At 44.8% G+C, this 6,371-nt stretch overlaps 1 pseudogene; it reads left to right on the forward strand.

The window, feature by feature from the left end:
- Positions 1-2,283: 2,283 nt before the first annotated feature.
- Positions 2,284-6,371, forward strand: LOC148694393 (uncharacterized; annotated as a pseudogene).

The following is a 6,371-nucleotide window of genomic DNA, read 5'->3' on the forward strand; positions in this document are numbered from 1 at the left end:
ATAGCTAGAAGACCCAAGTAGGCAAGTCCAGCAGGTCCCCACCCGACCCTAGCGAACGGGATTTATTTGGAAATGGATGTATCTGGAAGGGTTAGGATTTGGATTCACTATTGTCTTGATTAGTTGGTTTGGTCTAGTAATTTGACCCAGCTGTAATCCCGCCCACTCTCTCATCATCTAAATTTCTTAAACTAGTGCACTGTTCCTTTTACTACAACAAACAACGATAATTTCACGTTGAATTAAAACTGGAACAATAAAAAAGCGAAAGATGAGAACAAACTGATACGGTACGAGTAAATTAAATCTCAAATAATTAAGCATGTTTTGATACCAAATTAAATATCAGAATACGCAACAAAATTAACTGAATATAAAATTTTATTAAATAAATAAATACGAAATTGTAGACACCGAAATTTCAGTGAAATAAATGTTAACCAATGTATTAAAATTACAACATTTATTCATTTCACTTACATCACACATTCATTTCACTTACATCACACATTTACTTCACCTACCAACTCCACTCATTTCACCAAAAAAAATGGATGGTGGTGATTCACTCTCTTGGCCTATAAATAGCCTTCTCCATCAAGAGAAAAAGAAGAAGAAATTTTAGAAACCTACACCAAAACCTTGAAGCCTTGAAACTCTAAAGCTCTCAAGAAAATCCCGAAGGATCAAGAAAACACTCTTCGTTCTTCGTCAAATCCTCCTTCAAGGCCAAGCCCCAACGGCCCTTGAAGAACTTCCACCGACTCAAGATCAAGCCCCGACGGCCCCTTGAAGAAAGTGTTCATCATTCATCATCCGTTCATTCTAAGATCAAGCCCCAACGGCCCTTTGGATCAACAATCTCAACAAACCTATACACCCATTCTTCAAGATCAACCCCAATGCCCCTTGAAGATCCATTCATCAACTGTTCATCCCTAGATCAAGCCCCGACGGCCCTTTGGATCAACAGCTCATCCACAAACCTACACCCTACGAAGATAGAATCAGAGGATCCAATTACAAAGAGATTGTAACCCTAAAAATCATTAATACAAAAATATTATTTTTGTACACATACTCTTGTTTCTTGTTTCAGGAATTTTTCGTGTTTACAAACTTGGCACGCCCAGTGGGACATCTCTACCTCTCATCTCTATCCTCAAATCATCGAAAAACGCCAATGGCATCAAGAAATGATCAAGCTGTTCCTGCAATCAAAGCAAAGAACAAGAACATCATCGCCCCAAGTGGTGATATTTCGGGCATCACAACCCGAAGTAAGGCAAAAGCTCTTTTTGCCGCAGCTTCCGCCCCTGCATTAACTCTGTCAAAGGAACAAGAGCACCTGAGGCACAAGCCTGTGATCACCCTAGCCTCGCTAAGGGCGTCAAGAGGAGAGAGCCCGAGGAAATACTTAGAGTCCCTACTTTCCGACGCTGATTCGAGCGGCAATACAACCATGCAAGTCATGACCATTGGAGCAACTTCAATCGAGGAGCAGCTAGCTCAGATGAATGAAGCAATCGCAAAGCTCACACGGACTGTGGAAGAGAAGGACTTGCAGATTGCCGCACTTGTCAACCAACTAGATGCGCTGCTCGACATGAAAGTTGACCCAATTGTTGGCCTATTAAAGAAAGAAGTCGACGAAAAAGAGGAGCCACCAGCGGAGAAAGTTGAAGAGAAGCCGAAGCTAGACCAAGTAATGGCATTCATGGGATCTCTCTCTATCCAGCAGCTACAGGAGATGATCGCAAGCACCATCAAGACACAGTACGAAGGAAGCTCGCATGACTCCGTACTGTACTGAAAGCCTTACTCTAAGAAGATTGATGCTTTGAAGATGCCAAGGGGTTATCTACCCCCAAAATTCATGCAGTTCGACGGAAAAGGCAACCTGAAGCAACATGTCGCCCATTTCATTGAAACTTGCAATAATGCTGGGACAGAGGGGGACTACCTCGTCAAACAATTCGTGCGTTCGCTGAAAAGTAACGCTTTTGACTGGTACACCGACCTCGAACCCGAGTCTATCAATAGTTGGGACCAGCTAGAAAAGGAATTCCTTAACCGCTTCTACAGCACTCGCCGTACTGTAAGCATGCTAGAGCTGACCAGTACTAAACAGTGGAAAGATGAACCTGTCGTCGACTACATCAATAGATGGCGCTCCTTAAGTCTAGATTGCAAAGATCGGCTTTTTGAAACCTCTGCCATTGAGATGTGCGAGATGTGCGTTCCAGGCATGCACTGGGGGTTACATTACATCCTCCAAGGCATAAAACCAAGAACATTCGAAGAGCTGGCAACTCGTTCCCACGACATGGAGCTGAGTATCGCTAATCACGGGAAAAAGGAGCCGATTACTAACTTCAAGAAGGATAAAGTATTCACCCCAAATGTAGACAAGACTGGGAAGAAGCCCGCTAAGGAAGCTTTCACCGTCAACACTACCCCCATTAAGACCTCCTCAGCGCCCATCAAGATCTCCTCCAAAAAGAAAGCGAATGAGATAAAGAAAGGTGAGCCTTCTCGCACCCAAGACAGATACAAGAACACCTTGAGAGAGTTGGAACAGAAAACGTACCCTTTTCCTGACTCTGACATGGCTGCCATGTTAGATAACTTGTTGGAAAAAAAGGTGATTGAGCTACCTGAATGCAAGCGTCCTGAAGAAATGAATCGCATAGACGATCCTAGGTATTGCAAGTACCATCGTATTGTGAGCCATCCTGTTGGCAAGTGCTTCGTTCTTAAAGAACTCATCATGAAGCTAGCACAACAAGGGCAAATTGAGCTCGACCTTGAGGACACGGCTGCAACGCATACCACTACAATTGCGTTTGGATCGTTTGATCCCGTGCCTCTCCAAGCGACACCTGACCATTCCCGTGAATGCTCAAACGCCACAATACCTCCTACACAACCATCACTGGGGGAAAGCGACCAAGATGCACATACTGATGATGAAGAAGGATGGATATTGGTAACCTACAAAAAAACAAGGAAGCCAAGACCACGAGTCATACAGCCAAAGGTGGAACAAAGAAGAAATCACCACGGCCGCAACAATGGGAAGCCTAAAAGAAACATAAATGATGATAAGACAACATATCCTGGGGAACCTATGGAGCAGGAGCCACGCATTCCCATTTCCTTGCATGAGTACTTCCCGAATGACTTTTTCCAACAGTGCACTACCGTCGCCTGTCACATGGTTGAAGTAGAAATAGAAGAGCCCTCAAAAGGCAAAGCTATCGCCACTAAGGTGGAAAAAACCCTCACACCTGAAGAAGGTCTACCAACACACTTTAGCATCGAGGAAGCGCTACGATTGCCAAAAAAGATGCGAAAAGCACTAGCAATAGTCTTAGCGAGTCCCGGCGACCACGAAGTACAAGAAAGTAACGACGAAGGCTCGAAGCTTCAGCCACATGAATGTGCCACATGTTGTACCACCCAGGACACAATTAACTTCACTGACGAAGACCTACTGCTGGGATCAAAGCCTCACAACCGTCCTCTCTTCGTCTCGGGGTACGTAAGGGAACACAAAGTCAACCGCATGCTGGTGGATGGTGGGTCGGCCATAAACATCATGCCAAAATCAACAATGACCATAATCGGCATCAAGGTGAATGAACTATCCCTGAGCCGTCTGCTGATCCAGGGTTTTAACCAAGGAGGACAAAGGGCGATGGGCATGATATGAGTAGAGATGACCATTGGTGAGCTCAAATCAAGCATGATATTCCACGTGATTGATGCAAGAACTTCCTACAGCTTGCTCCTAGGAAGACCTTGGATCCACGCAAATGGGGTAGTACCGTCCACCCTTCACCAATGCCTAAATTTTTACCGAGAAGGAGTGAAGGTGATCCAAGGTGACACCAAGTCATTCACTGAAGCCGAATCACATTTTGCAGACGCCAAGTTCTACATGGACGAAGACATGGTACCCGAAGCTCTTCCGGAAGAGATCAAATCCACGAGCAAAACAACACTTAAAAAGCAGGAGTGGCAAGCCATGCCTAAAAAGCAAAAAGAGCAAGCCGTGCCATCTTTAAGCAAAGACGATGACGAGTTTGCTAAACCTGCAACAACCAAAGGGAGTAGGATGCCTTCAAAAGGACCGAACACGCCCATATTCCGGTATATCCCGATGTTAAGAAGAAAGAATGGTCAATCTCCATTCGAAACTGGAACAAGAAAAGTCGACACACGGTGGCACAAGGATAATGTGAAGTTGCTTAAGATGAATGCAGTTTTGCCTCTGACACAGCTAGGGAGTGCTAAGGTCGCAAGACTACCACAAGGCTTCATAAAAGGTCTACCAGATGAGGTGGAATCAAGCTTTCTTCCAACCAAAAGGACCGAGGAAGGTTTCGACCCAAACGCCTACAAACTCATGTCGAAGGCCGGGTACGACTTCGCTTCCTCTTCTATGGTTGGAAAGAAGGTTTCAAACACTGTCAATGACAAAGAACGTAACCTCACCAAAACTCAAAAAAAGTTGAAGGAGCATGGTTACGGAGTTGACAACAACAAAGCCGGACTTGGCTTTACACCAAATGCACCTGTGATGATTTCAAACAAAACGAAAAATACTAGCGCTCAATACGTCAGCATGAGCATTGAACAAGACCAAGAAGAACCTAAACCCGCTTCTCGGACGTCGGTCTTCGATAAGATGAGCCGTTCAAGCCCCAGAATTTCAGTGCTTAATCGCATTGGTGGTCAAGACCGAACCTCTGTTTTCAAGAGGCTTAACGCGCCAACATCCCAAAACTCTATTTTTGAAAGATTGTTAAAGCCTAAGAAACAAAGCAACACAGCTATCTCTCCTCTGCGACGGTCAGCTTTGGAAAGATTTGAAGATAATGAAAAGCCTTCTAGAAAGAGGAAGACAACGCCAAAGGAAGAAAAGCTCGATGGGTTAGCAGAAAAAGGCGACGTTCGAAGCTTGATTCCTTCAAGGATGAAGCGCCAAGCAATCTTAGAGGTTGACACAAATGGACCATTGAAAGTAAAAAGGCGTACTATCATCCACACTGGACAATCCTCATGCCAACAAGCTCGAGAAGACAGCACTGAAGAGAAGGTCCAAGATGTCTTCCACATCACGATACAAGAAGGCAAAGAAGACGAAATCCCCGAGGAAGATGTCACCGCTGCACCACCACAGCTCGAAGATGGGGGGCAAGCCACGGTTGATGATCTTAAGGAACTCAACTTAGTACAAGTGAGGAACCAAAACCTATCTTCGTAAGTGCATTATTAAGTACGGATGAGATAAAAGAGTATTATCAGCTATTGTTAGAGTACAAAGATGTCTTTGCTTGGACCTACAAGGAAATGCCCGGCTTGGACCCTATCATCGCTGTTCATCATCTTGCGGTCAAGCCTGGAACGCGACCGATAAAGCAAACTCAAAAACGCTATCGATCCGAGCTTATTCCACTAATCGAGGTCGAGATCGACAAGCTAATCGAAGCAGGCTTTATTCGAGAAGTGCAATACCCCAAGTGGATCTCCAACATCGTAATTGTCCTTAAGAAATCAGGACAAATACGTGTTTGCGTAGACTTTCGGGACCTCAATGATGCTTGCCCAAATGATGACTTCCCCTTGCCAATCATTGAAATCATGGTGGATGCAACCACTGGCCATGAGGCATTATCATTCATGGATGGCTCTTCTGGGTACAATCAAATTCGCATGGCCCTCGAAGACGAGGAACTAACAGCCTTTCAGACTTCAAAAGGTATCTACTGCTATAAGGTGATGCCCTTTGGTCTAAAGAACGCTGGAGCTACGTACCAACGCGCAATGCAGAAAATCTTCAATGACATGCTACACAAAAACGTAGAATGTTACGTAGATGATGTGGTGGTTAAGACAAAGAAAAGATCAGACCACTTGAAGGATCTACGATTAGTGTTCGAAAGGCTGCGAAAATACAACCTCAAGATGAACCCGTTAAAGTGTGCGTTTGGCGTCACCTCTGGAAGATTCCTTGGCTTCATCGTCAAGCATCGTGGTATTGAAGTGGACCAATCAAAGATCAAGGCCATTCAAAGCATGCCTGAGCCAAGAAACCTGCACGAGCTGAAAAGTCTACAAGGACGGTTAGCCTTCATCAGACGCTTCATCTCCAACCTCGCAGGGCGTTGTCAACCGCTTAGTCGCCTTATGAAGAAAGATGTCCCATTCTTATGAGATGAAGCATGCCATAATGCTTTTGAAAGCATAAAGAAATATTTGTCAAGTCCACCTGTCCTGGGGGCACCTGTGCCTGGGAAACCGCTCATATTGTATATTGCTGCTCAGGAAAGTTCAATCGGAGCACTTTTGGCACAAGAGAATGA

This window comes from Pyrus communis, chromosome 9 (assembly GCF_041283825.1).
Source record: "Pyrus communis isolate YQ-2024b chromosome 9, ASM4128382v1, whole genome shotgun sequence".
NCBI classification, from domain to species: domain Eukaryota; kingdom Viridiplantae; phylum Streptophyta; class Magnoliopsida; order Rosales; family Rosaceae; genus Pyrus; species Pyrus communis.